The sequence below is a fragment of the Pelobates fuscus genome, chromosome 11 (assembly GCF_036172605.1).
Source record: "Pelobates fuscus isolate aPelFus1 chromosome 11, aPelFus1.pri, whole genome shotgun sequence".
NCBI classification, from domain to species: domain Eukaryota; kingdom Metazoa; phylum Chordata; class Amphibia; order Anura; family Pelobatidae; genus Pelobates; species Pelobates fuscus.
This window is the reverse complement of record NC_086327.1, coordinates 108,015,682-108,028,678: the sequence shown is the minus strand read 5'-3', so window position 1 is coordinate 108,028,678 and position 12,997 is coordinate 108,015,682. Positions and strand designations below refer to the sequence as shown.

Sequence of the window (12,997 nt, the reverse complement as noted above, 5' to 3'; positions counted from 1 at the left end):
TGTCTAAGCAACTGGATGCAGTGGCCAGCGGACTTCCACCTTGTCTAAGAGCCGTAGCTGCAGCCGCCCTGCTAGTAGCTGAAGCCGATAAACTCACTCTGGGTCAAGAACTTTATGTACGAGTCCCACATGCAGTACAGACGTTGTTGGATTACAAAGGAAATCATTGGTTTAGTAACAGCCGTATGACCAAGTATCAAGCAATGTTGTGTGAAAACCCAAGAGTGCATTTAGAGACTGTAAACACCTTAAATCCAGCTACCCTTTTGCCACAACCTACTGAAAGTCAACATGATTGTTTGGAAGTAATGGATGAAGTATTTTCAAGTAGACCAGATCTTCGTGATTTTCCCATCCAGAACCCCGATGTTCAATATTACACCGACGGCAGTAGTTATGTGAAAGAAGGGATCCGCTATGCAGGATATGCAGTAACAACAATAGACAAGGTGATAGAAGCTCGGCCACTGGCGAAAGGAACATCAGCACAAAAGGCAGAATTGATAGCACTAACACGAGCGTTACAATTGGCTGAAGGTTTAAGAGTAAATATCTATACGGACTCTAAGTATGCGTTTTTAACCACTCATGCCCACGGAGCTTTGTATAAAGAAAGAGGACTACTGAATTCAGAAGGCAAAGAAATCAAGTACGCAGCTGAAATCCTACAACTATTGGAAGCAGTGTGGGAGCCGAAAGAAGTCGGTATCATACATTGTCGAGCGCATCTGAGAGGAGATGGTGATGTAACCAAAGGAAATCGGATGGCAGATAGTGCAGCTAAGCGTGCTGCTGAATCAGGAAGACAGGAGTATGTGGGGCATATAGCTGCTCTAATACCAACTCCACTGTCCCAATGGACTCCAGTTTATACAGCTCAAGAAGAGGAGTGGTTAAAGACTGAACCGGGAAAGTATTTGGAGAACAAGTGGTATCAGCTAGAAGATGGAAGAATAGTCATACCAGCATCACTAGCGGTAGAAATTGTCCAAAATTATCACAACGGGACACATTCTGGGAGAGACAGTACTGAAGAATCTCTCAGGAAACATTTCTACATACCAAGATTGTCCAACTTGACTCAGGCCATTGTACGCAGATGTGTAACGTGTGCTAAGAATAATGCAAGACAAGGACCAGTAAAGCCACCAGGAGTCCAGTTTATGGGGGGACTCCCCATGTCCGATCTACAAATAGACTTTACAGTGATGCCTAAATCGGGTGGACATCGTTACCTGCTGGTAATTGTGTGCACCTATTCAGGCTGGGTAGAAGCATGTCCTACTCGTACAGAGAAAGCAGGAGAAGTTGTAAGATTCCTGCTACGAGAAATAATACCTCGATATGGACTACCCTGTTCTATAGGATCGGACAATGGTCCAGCTTTTGTTCACCAGTGCCTACAACAACTGACTCATATGCTTGGTATAAAGTGGAGGCTTCATACTGCATATAGACCCCAGAGTTCTGGTAAGGTAGAGAGAATGAATAGAACTATTAAGAACCAGTTGGCTAAAATGTGTCAGGAAACCCAACTTAAGTGGAACGTTCTCTTACCTATAGCTCTATTGCGAATCCGCAGTACCCCTACCAGAAGGATGGGCCTCTCTCCTTTTGAAATTATGTATGGACGACCACCTCCCGTACTTGGTAACTTAAGGGGGGATTTGAGTCAGTTGGGAGAAGGAATTACTCGGCAGCAGGTTGTAGAATTGGGTAAGACTATGGAGGAGGTACAGAAATGGGTACAAGATAGATTACCTGTGAATATTTATCCCCCTGTTCATAGTTATCATCCAGGAGACCAAGTGTGGATTAAAGAGTGGAATAATGTACCGTTAGGGCCCAAGTGGAGAGGTCCTTATGTTGTTCTTTTGTCTACCCCTACAGCGATAAAAGTAGCCGAAGTGACTCCGTGGATACATCACTCCAGGGTTAAACCAGCAGCAGTCGATTCTTGGCAAGTTACAGCAGATCCAGAGAATCCCTGCAAGATCCGGTTGAAACGTACTACTCGGAGTAACGAGGAATTATTGTGGATTACAAATTTTATTGTTACAAGTGTGAGTGAGAAGGCCATAATAAAGCCTGTCCTCTTACCAACACATAGTGTATAAGCCAGGAAAGTCTCGAAGGGACACCTGTGAAGACGAGCAGGACTCCATTCCCTGCAGCCCTCACATCCTGGAAGCTGAGGTTCCATCGCACGGACGAAGACTGAGGATGACGGCGAAAGATGTGCTTTTGATTGTGTTTATTTACATGTGTTTTTATATTCAGGAAGGTAGAGGTACCGACACTCCTAGCTGTGAGGTATGCATTAAGACTACGAGAACAGGTAACCATATTTCCCAAACCCTAATTTGGCATTCACAATACGAGTGTAAAGGAGATGTATCGAGATGTAGATACTTAAATATAGACTATAGTGTGTGCCATTTAGGAGTAGGAGAACCTAAGTGCTTCAGTCCGGAGTATCAACCTCGTACAATTTGGTTGACTCTCAGGAATGGAGATCCTCAGGGGACCCTAATTAACAAGACGGTGTTAGAATCCGTACATTCTTCGGGTGTTCTGCTATTTGATGCGTGCAAAGCGATATCGAGTGGTAGAAAGCCGTGGAATGTATGTGGGGATCTTAGATGGGAGAGGACGTATGGGTCTAATGATAAATATATTTGTCCCAGTAGTAAAAATAAATATGTGAGTCCTAGATGCCCAAATAAAGACTATAACTTTTGCCCATATTGGTCTTGTGTGGGGTGGGCGACTTGGGGACAGACAGTAGACAAAGACATGATAGTGACTAAGTTGCCGACTAGCCCTTATTGTAAGTCTATGGAATGCAACCCAGTCCATATACTTATTAATAACCCCGACAAGTTCCTAGATAAGTATGGCAATTTATTTGGGTTTCAGATATACGGGACGGGTTTAGATCCTGGGACATTATTGTTTATAGGAATAGAGACTGATACGGTATCCTCCCAGACTCATCAAGTATACCATTCCTTTTATGAAGAGATGAGTATAGATAATAAGATCCCCCATAACGCTAAAAACCTGTTCATTGATCTAGCTGAAAGTATTGCCGGTAGTCTTAATGTTACCAACTGCTATGTGTGTGGAGGTACTAACATGGGAGACCAATGGCCTTGGGAAGCAAAGGAGGTAATGTCCGGTTCTGAGGCAGTTGACCAATTAATATCTACACAAGCCGATTATCATATGAGTGTTAGAGGTAAATCTGAGTGGAGATTAAAGACCTCCATCATAGGTTATGTTTGCATAGCAAGGAAAGGAATAATGTATAATACTTCTGTAGGAGAATTAACTTGTCTAGGGCAAAAAGCTTATGATGATGATACAAAGAATACAACTTGGTGGTCGGCTTCAAATGTCTCAGAACCATCAAACCCGTTTGCTAGATACGCCAATTTAAAGGATGTGTGGTTTGATCTATCTATCACATCTACCTGGAGAGCCCCAGCAAATTTGTACTGGATCTGTGGTAAGAAAGCCTATTCGGAGCTGCCACAGGACTGGGAAGGGGCATGTGTGTTGGGTATGCTCAAACCATCCTTCTTCTTGTTACCGATTGAAACAGGTGAGACTTTAGGTGTTAAAGTGTATGATGTGAATCATAGGAAGAAAAGGGGACCCATAGAGATAGGCACCTGGGAAGATAATGAATGGCCTCCCCAGCGTATTATAGATTATTATGGGCCAGCCACGTGGGCTGAGGATGGTACCTTTGGTTATAGAACCCCTATTTATATGCTCAACCGTATTATAAGATTACAGGCGGTGGTTGAGATTATCACAAATGAGACATCACAAGCGCTCAATCTTCTAGCGAAGCATAACACCAGGATGAGGACAGCAGTCTACCAAAATAGATTAGCCTTGGATTACCTTTTGGCAGTAGAGGGAGGTGTATGTGGGAAGTTTAACCTAAGCAATTGCTGTCTTCAAATAGACGACGAAGGGCAAGCAATAGCTGAGCTTACTAGCCATATGGTTAAACTAGCGCATGTGCCTACTCAAGTATGGAAAGGGTACAATCCAAGTAGTTGGTTTGGTAGCTGGTATGAGTGGTTTGGAGGGCTTAAGGCAGTGGTAGGTGGAGTCCTACTGATTTTACTGTTGTGTCTACTCCTACCGTGTCTTATACCCTTAGTAGTTAGGTCTGTGCAAAGCCTGATAGGAAGTATAGCAGAGAGGAAGGCTGCTGCACAGATAATGGCGATATATAAGTATAAGGCTCTAGATCAAGGAGAACCAATGCAGGAAGATGAGTGTTAAAAGATTCACATCATAAGATAAGTCTGGTCTGGTTCAAGGTAACTTGCGGTGTAAGCAAAACTAAGGTTATGTGATGCCTCAAGTAATTGTAAAATATCAAGAGGCATCAAAGGGGGGAATGTGGTGGAATCTCGGTAAAAATAAATTTAGTAGGCCGAGATTACCACGTGGCATGTGTACGTGCATATGCTGACGTATCGATCAGTTGGTTGCACGTGGCAAGATACGATCAGTAGTGTACGGAGCATGTGCAAGAATACAGGATATAGTATTCCCCCTCCTCCATTGTGCTGGACAAGCCATGCGGTCAAACAGGAAGTTAATTCTTATTTGTGTTGATTGGTTAAGAGAATGTGCGGGTGGAGCTTAATATGGGAGGAGTTATATGCCTATATAAGGAGCCTGCACTATTGTCCGGGGCTCAGACTTTGCTGTATTTTGGTGACGCTAGTCCCTCTGAGTCCCGATCGGTGATCCAATAAAGAATCTCTTCCTTCCTGAAGAAACCTGTGTCCATCTCTCTGTGCTTGGCTTCCGTCAGTTTCTCCGGTATCAGTAGATTATTTAAAGAAACAATCCAGGCACAATAACCACTGCAGCACTTTGTAGCGGTTATGGCGCCAGTAGTGCTGTAGTTCCCTCCCAGAGTAAGTAGTCAAACTGTTTAAGAACAGTCTGACAACTAACCTGGGATCTACCGGGATAGGGGCTGTAGAAAGGGATAGGGGCAGTAGTGTGTGTGAGGGGTGCAATGTGCGTGTGAGGGGTGTATGTGCATCAGGGGTTTAGTGTGGGGAGGGAGTAGTGTGTGTGTATGGGGGAGTTATTGTGTCTCTGTGGGGGTAGGAGGGCAAATTCATAAATATATATATATATTTTTTTTTTTAATAAAAAAAAATAATTTTTATATTACCGCTCCCTGCTTACCTTTGCCTGAGAGGGTGGACATTTCCTGCAATCCCTGGTAGTTCGGTGGGGAAGCCCTGGTGGTCCCAGTGAACTCTAGCAGCCTCAGGAGCTGCTAGAATTCACTTTCGCGAGATTCGGAGCATTTTCGTGGTAACCTAGGGCAAAGCTCTGAGCTCGCAAAAGGAGAAGCCGGCAGAGCTGCAAGTTAGTGCTTCCTCCCTTGCCGGCTGCTGCATTACTGTCTCTGATCTCCCCTATGGTCCTGCAGAGGCTCCCTCCGCCGCAGCACACAGTTTGGGAACCACTGGTCTAGAGCATGCTCCATGCAGTTTCACTGCTCAATTATCTGTCATTTAGGAGTTAAATCCATTTTGTTTCTGTTTACACAGGCCTAGTTACACCTCCCCTGGCTGTGACAGACGCAGGCTGCCTAAAAAACAAAATGGTTTAATTTCAACCAGATCTTTAAAGGGTTACTCCAACCACCATGACTACTTCAGTGACTTGAAGTGGTGATGGTGGTAAAGGAATCTGTACGTGCAGCATTTCTGCTGGAAACGCAGCACATACAGGGAAATCTGCATTTTTGTACCGGGGTTAGTTACACTCTATAACACTACTCTTGTTCCGGACTGCCAAATGTAAATTCTGTGCATAAAATACATCAGTGTTCCTCTTGCAGGCTCTCATGGGAAGCTTAATACGCGGACAATGTATTAAGCTTCCCATGAGAGCCTGCAAGTTTTGCCCTTCTGCCTCTCTGTCAGCTCAATAATGCTTATTGTAACAAAAAAAACATTTCCCCACCATAGCCTCCCTCCCCAACTCACATTGTGTGCATGCACAGTGAGCTGATGAAATAGTCCAATAACAGATTTCTTTATGAGTTTTATTGGGCCACAGACTAAAGGACTAGCATAGAAGATCGTGGGATCACTGGCGTACCTTCCCGCTGTCGCCCTGAGACCCGGTATGTACACCAGTTTGCCAGCCTCTTCTCCTGGGGGGCCCAGGAGCTGGCCACCTCAGGGCCCCCCGAGGCTGGCAATGGAGCATTCTCCCCTGAGCACTCTCTGCCCAGCTCCCTCACGCGCACCGCAGTGATGCCGGAGCCGGAATATGACGTCACTCCGGCATCACTAAGCGGCGCGCAAGGGAGCTGAACAGGAGGATCAGTGTTCCCTCGCCGCCCTGCGACCAGCTGCCCGCCGCCATGTGCTGCGGCCCCGGTCCGCGGAGAGTAAGCGCCGGGTGGGGGGGGGGGACAACGGATCAATTTTCGAACTGTGGCCCCATGGATCGTGTGTACGCCACTGCGTGGGATTGTTTGTCTATACCATAAAATGGTGTTATGCTCCTTGAGAGTATTTCTTTTGTATACAATGTTTTAATGTATTTAAGTGAATCTACATCAACAGACTCAAGGATTAGAGGTTGATTACCCAATACTGAGAGATACACCTGTTTTTCCTGAAACTTTGTAAATGCAATCTAGAGATACATTCATTTGGTGATCAACACAATGTTACCTTATATGCGTCTTTATGTTGTTATATCTGTAAATTCCATTTTGTTGTGCATTTGTGAATATAGACATTTGGGAGGAATTGATATTTTTACAGAAATCGGGAGCGGGTGACGGTACATCGGTTGCGCAACCTAAAATCAGTGGGGGGGTTTCCGGGGGTGCTTCGGGAGAAGTTGTTTAAGGAAGTTCAGTTGGGTAGGATGGCGGGACCGTTCAATGAGCCCCCTCTACCTAACCTGCGGGTTTCCCCACTGGGGTTGGTTCCCAAGAAGGAGTTGGTAAAGTACCGCCTAATACATCACCTTTCTTACCCCAAGGGGTCGTCGGTTAACGACATTGACATGGCACTGTGCTCAGTGTCGTACGCCTCATTCGACCGAGCGGTGAATTTGGTGCAGCGGGCGGGTCGTGGGGCATTATTGGCGAAGGTGGACGTGGAGGCGGCATTTCGCCTGCTTCCAATTCACCCCAAGTGTCATCATTTATTGGGGTGTCACTTCGACTGAGAGTATTTTGTGGACTTATGCTTGCCAATGGGGTGCTCTATATCGTGTGCGTACTTTGAAAAGTTTAGCACGTTCCTCGAAATGGGTGGTAAAGATGGAGGCGGGCACTAAGCTTGTGGTTCATTACCTGGATGATTTCCTATGCGTCGGGCCTCCCGGTTCGGAGGAATGCTGCATAGGACTGAGGACACTGGAGTGGGTGGTGCATGTCTTTGGAGTTCCCTTGGCCGGGGTCAAAACGGTGGGACCTACGACATACTTGAGTTTTTTGGGCTTGGAGATAGACTTGGTTAAAGGGGAGTGTAGGCTGCCGCAGGAGAAGTTGCTGGCACTTCGGAAGGCAGTGGCTGAGGTATGGGGAGCTAAAAAAGTCACGCTCCAGACGCTTCAGTCACTGCTGGGTCGGCTAAACTTCGCCTGTCGGGTGATTCCAGTAGGTAGGGTCTTTAATAGGTTCTTGGCGAGGGCAACGGGGGGTGGTGTTCCCGCACCATTTTATTCGGGTCTCGGCGGCTATGAAGGCAGATCTGGACGACTGGGTGGCCTTTTTATGGAACTTTAATGGGAAGGTGTTTTTTCAGGAGCCGGCAGCGTCTTCCCCTGACATGGAGCTGTTTACAGATGCATCGGGGAGTATCGATTTTGGGGCTTACCTCGCGGGCCGCCGGTGCGTGGGAACGTGGCCGACGGCATTGAAGGCCAGCCCGCTGATCCGCAACTTGCCATTCTTGGAGTTGTTCCCATTGGTTGTAGCACTGTCATTATGGGGTCCTCAGTTGCGGAATAGGAAAGTTGTATTCTTTTCGGACAATATGGCGGTGGTAGAGACAGTAAATGGGCTTTCAGCGTCCTCTATCCCGGTAGTGCGGCTTCTTCGCCATTTTGTCTTGTTCTGTGTGCTGCCCGAAGTGTGCTTTTCAAGGTATGAAGTCGCATTGTTCGCAGTGGTTTTTAGTTTTGCCTTTTTCCGGGTGTTTCGAGTCAGCGAGCTGGTCAGCAGCAATCGTCTTGGGGCCGGGGGGCTTCAGGCGGTAGATGTGGAAGTATGGAATAATAGGGTGATCAATTTGAGGCTTTCCAAAACAGACGTGTTGGGGAAAGGGAGTTTGGTTACGTTGTGGGAGCTCCCGGGTGAATACCAGAGGCTCCTTTTTTAGGCACGCGGACGGCTCTTCCCTATCAAAGTTTCAGTCTCTCAGGGTCTTCCGGATGGCGTTGTCAAGGCTGGGGGTGGCCCAAGGCCAATTCGGGACTCATTCCTTTAGGATTGGCGCGGCGATGGAGGTTGCGAGACTGGGCCTGGGGGATGAGTTGGTGAAGAGGATTGGCAGGTGGGAGTCGGTGAGGTTTAGATCCTACGTCAGGCCGGATAAGTTGGTGTAAGCCATAGGGGTGGTTGGTGGTGGGCAGTGGTATTATGTTGTTTTCTTTTGGTGTTTGTCTATGTTCTCGTTATGTTTTTACAGGTTTGACGGCATGGGTGGTTGGCCACTCGTATATATATTGGGCGCATTGGAGAGCTGCAGTTCGCCGTCATGGTCTACAGCTGGGCTTTCCGCGATCCATGGTTCAGCTTCGGTGGTTTGGTTACCGGGGTTGGGGTTGGAATGCAATTTGTTTGGAAATGTTTAACAAAATTTGTTTAGGGCAGTTTCCGGACATGGTTGTGCTTCACGCAGGGGGCAATGATATAGGTCTGGTACCACAGAAGGAGTTGATTGCAAGTATGAAGAGGGATGTGGACAGGCTGAGAGAGTTAGTGCCGGGGGTTATGGTTATATGGTCGGAAATAGTTCCGAGGTTGCACTGGCAGCATGCTCGGAAGTCCTCCGCAGTGGCCAAGATTAAGGGGAAAGTCAACAAGGTGATGGCAGCGAATGTTAAGCAGTTGGGAGGGGTTGTGATTCGGCATAGGGAGTTGGAAGACATGCTCCCAGGTTATTACAGGCATGATGGGGTCCATCTCTCCCACGTGGGCTTGGATTTTCTGTTGTTGGATTTCAGGAAGTCGTATAGAGAGCAATCTTTTTCCTGGGTGGGGAAGGTGCTCAGGAAATTGAGGAGTCAAGCTCTGAGCTGTGGCGGGGGGTGGAGAGTAAAGTTGGGGGAAGAAAAGAGTGAGATGGATTAAAATTGGAGTTCAGGGCTAATATGTAGGCCTTTGGACTGGTTTGGTAGGTTCAAGCTCGTCGTAGGCGCCGAACCTAGGTGTGTAGGGGTGTCTCGGTATGCCCCTACACTTGTGGTGCCCTTTGGTGGCAATGGGTGGTGCCCTTTGGTGGCAATGGTGATATGTTCAATGTTAAGTACATGGTGTTACAATGTTTTGAGTATTATGTTTATGTAGGAGTGGGTCATTGTCAGGGGGTTTAAATGGTAAAAATGCAAGATGGAAATTGTGCAGGCCAATGTTGGCATGCTGTTGACAATGACCTTTAAATTTACTGTAACAATCAATAAAGCTGTGATATCAATTTTTCCAAAATTATGGTGTCAGTGTTTTATCGGGGGATGGGTAATGATGGGGTTATGCATATGCCGATAAGGCGACTATGCCAATGTCAAGAATTTGAAAGCAAATTAGCAACAGCTTTGCAAGAGTTGAGAAGAGACCATGAGTGACAAATCACAGAATACAAGGAACAGTTGGAGAAAACGTTTAGTGCCAAGTTGGAGAATGCCCAGCTGGTGGCAGCAAAGAACAATGATTATGCGAGTGCCACCAGGGAAGAACTCCTGTCAACAAAGTTAAGAATATACTCTTTAACATCACAGCTGAGCCAGTATCAAAAGCAGAATTCTGCACTTGAGGCTAAACAAAGGGATCTTGAGGAGGTGCTAGAAAATGCATGTGAATCACACAGAAGGCAAATGAATGAGAAGGATCATGAAGTGGCTGAGATACGACAACAGCTGCAGACTCAACTGGATGAATATGAGCAGTTGCTTGATATGAAACTGGCCTTGGATATGGAAATAAATGCAGACAGAAAGATGCTGGAAGGAGAGGAGTAGAGGCTAAAACTGTCACCAAGCCCTTCACAGAGAACTTCAGTTTCTCGATTAGCGCGTGGGAAGAAGAGGAAACTTGGAAATGAGAGAGCTGAATCCAGAAGAGAGTTTGAAGTTGTCCAGAAAGGCTCTTCGGTAGGGCCAGTGACTATAAATGACATCGATCCGGATGGAAAATATGTCAGATTGGTGAAAAGTTCAGAAGAGGATCAGCAAATGCATGGATGGACAGTTAGGCAACAGCATGGAAGCCTAACTGATCTAGTGTACAAGTTTCCTGGTAGATTTGTCCTTGAAGCAGGTCAACGTGTAACTATTTGGGCTGCATATGCAGGCGCTGTGCACCGCCCCCCGTCTGACTTGGTTTGGAAATCTCAGATATGTTGGGGCACAGGTGATGATGTTAAATTAACACTTTTGGACTCCAATGGTCAAGAATGTGCTGAGAGTACACTAAAGCTGATATTCAGAGATGAGAGTGAAATGGATGAATAATTTTATGAAGAGGAGTTTACAGAGTCTCATTTTTCATGCCCAGTCTCACCAACCAGTGGATCCCAGCTGTTGGGTCATGTAAAGAAGTCAGAGGGGGGAAAAAAATATATCCTAAAGCAACAACTGATGTAGTGCTGGGTTTGTATTTTTTATTTTCCCTCCCCCCTTCAATGTAAATACCCTCTACTACTGGAGTGCTTTTGATTCCATTTGTTCTAAGGTTTGATCTTTTTTCCTAAAAAATGTGAACGTTCGTGGGATGGATATTGTTGATGCAGCTTATAGGTTTGTGGAACAGTCATCTGGAATAGTACATGTCCTCTAAACTGCAGATGGACTTGCCCTAATGCACATTTAAAGCTTATACGATTCTATGAAGGGATATGGTTCTGGTTTTGTGTTTATAGGAAATGGGATGATCAATTTATAAACATTCCATTTTGGTTTGGAAAATTGTCAAACCTTTTTCTGTTACATACGTAAACAATGTCACCTGGTGGGACCTGTAGTGTGTACAGGGAACTTTGAAGGGGGTAACCCTAGAAATTGCAAACAAGTATACTGAAGTGGCCCGTGAACTTAAAGTCCACAGGACACAATGACCCTGCAGGTTTGTATGAAGAAATCAATAAAAAAAAATTACAATTTATTAAAGTATATTCAGAGAAACTAACAGAAGTAACACACACACATAAACACACCACATATTCCCTACAAGGAGCTATTAAGCTCTGCAATCCTAAATGGGTAGAAAGGATCACAGAAAATAGGAGGCTGCTTGGATTAATAAGAAGATGGCAAACTGTAGAAATATATGTATTTTATCGCTGTTCATTTCTCCTACATATAGTGGTAGGAAAATGTCTAGCAGAAGTATGGAACTGAAGTTATCCTACTAAGGCCTCAATTTAATATTTTTGGATACGCTTTCCAAATGATTTAAACTCGTTTTCCTGGCACTATAGGGTCTTTAGGTCCCCCCCACCTTCAGGGCCCCATTCTCGACAGGCTGAAGGGGGAGGAAGGGGTTAAACTCTTACCTTTCTCCCTTGGCGCTGGGGAACTCTCCTCCCTCTTCCGATGTCAGCGCTGAATGCACATGCGTGGCAAGAGCCACGCGCGCATTGAATCAGTCCATAGGAAAGCATTTCTCAATGCTTTTCTATGGACGTCAGCATCTTCTCACTGTGATTTTCACAGTGAGAAGCGCGGAAGTGCCTCTAGTGTCTAGTGAGACAGCCACTAGGGGCTGGATTAACCCTATTGTAAACATAGGGCTGCAGGGTTAACCCTAGATGGACCTGGCACCCAGACTACTTTATTGAGCTGAAGCAGTCTGTGTGCCTATAGTGGTCCTTTAATATTTTTGGATAAACATTCTAAATGATTCAATATTTTGATTTTTTTTTTAATATTTTGATATTTTTATATATGTATTCAATCTATTTTGTGATATTTTATATTTTAATATTTATTTTTTTTAAAGTGTTTCAAAACCACAGTTTGTCAAGCAGTGTTTCAGAGTTTCATATTATTAACCCTTTCAGTACTGGTCAAACCATGCCATTTTGAAGCATTTTTCTAATAAAGAGGAACTTTTTAAAGAATGCTGTGGATGAGTGAACTTTTTATATATATACTTTGTTTCAGCTGATTTTAATTCTGTTTTACTGCCTGGTTTGAATATTTATTCAACTCACATGTATTACCTTGGTGATTGCAGACTGCAATTTAAATTTGCCCCTCCCCTTCATGTCAAGGCCGTTTCTATTCCCGTTTAACACCATCACGCTCTTTGACTGACAGACACATGCCCTCACTCATACATACACTGACATACAGTCACTGACAGATCCACAGTCATTGGCACTCACTGTTGTACTCGGGAGATGTTGCTGAACACATATTGGGGGTTACTTTGTCAGTAACACATAACAGGTACCGAGAATCCATGCCTAAAGTAAAGAGAGAAAAATAACAAAAAAAAAACAAATGCCCAAAAGTTTGACAAGGACTGGTGGTAGAATTAGTGCATGGAAAGTGTTAAAATACCACCATTTGAAATACCCTAGGGTGTCTACTTTTTAAAAATATATGGTTTGATGGGAGTAAATTACATTGGCCGGCTTTAAAAATGTCCCAAATAGGACATGGGTGAATGATGACCAGCTGAGAAAATTCGAAGTTGGAAAACTGAAATACGCACCCTCCAAATAAGGTATTTTAGCCCCCAGAGAAGCCG

The 12,997-nt window shown here is 45.1% G+C and overlaps 1 pseudogene; it reads left to right on the top strand.

Annotated features, from left to right (window-relative positions):
- Positions 1-9,759: 9,759 nt before the first annotated feature.
- Positions 9,760-10,837, top strand: LOC134576954 (lamin-L(III)-like; annotated as a pseudogene).
- The last annotated feature ends 2,160 nt before the right edge of the window (positions 10,838-12,997 follow it).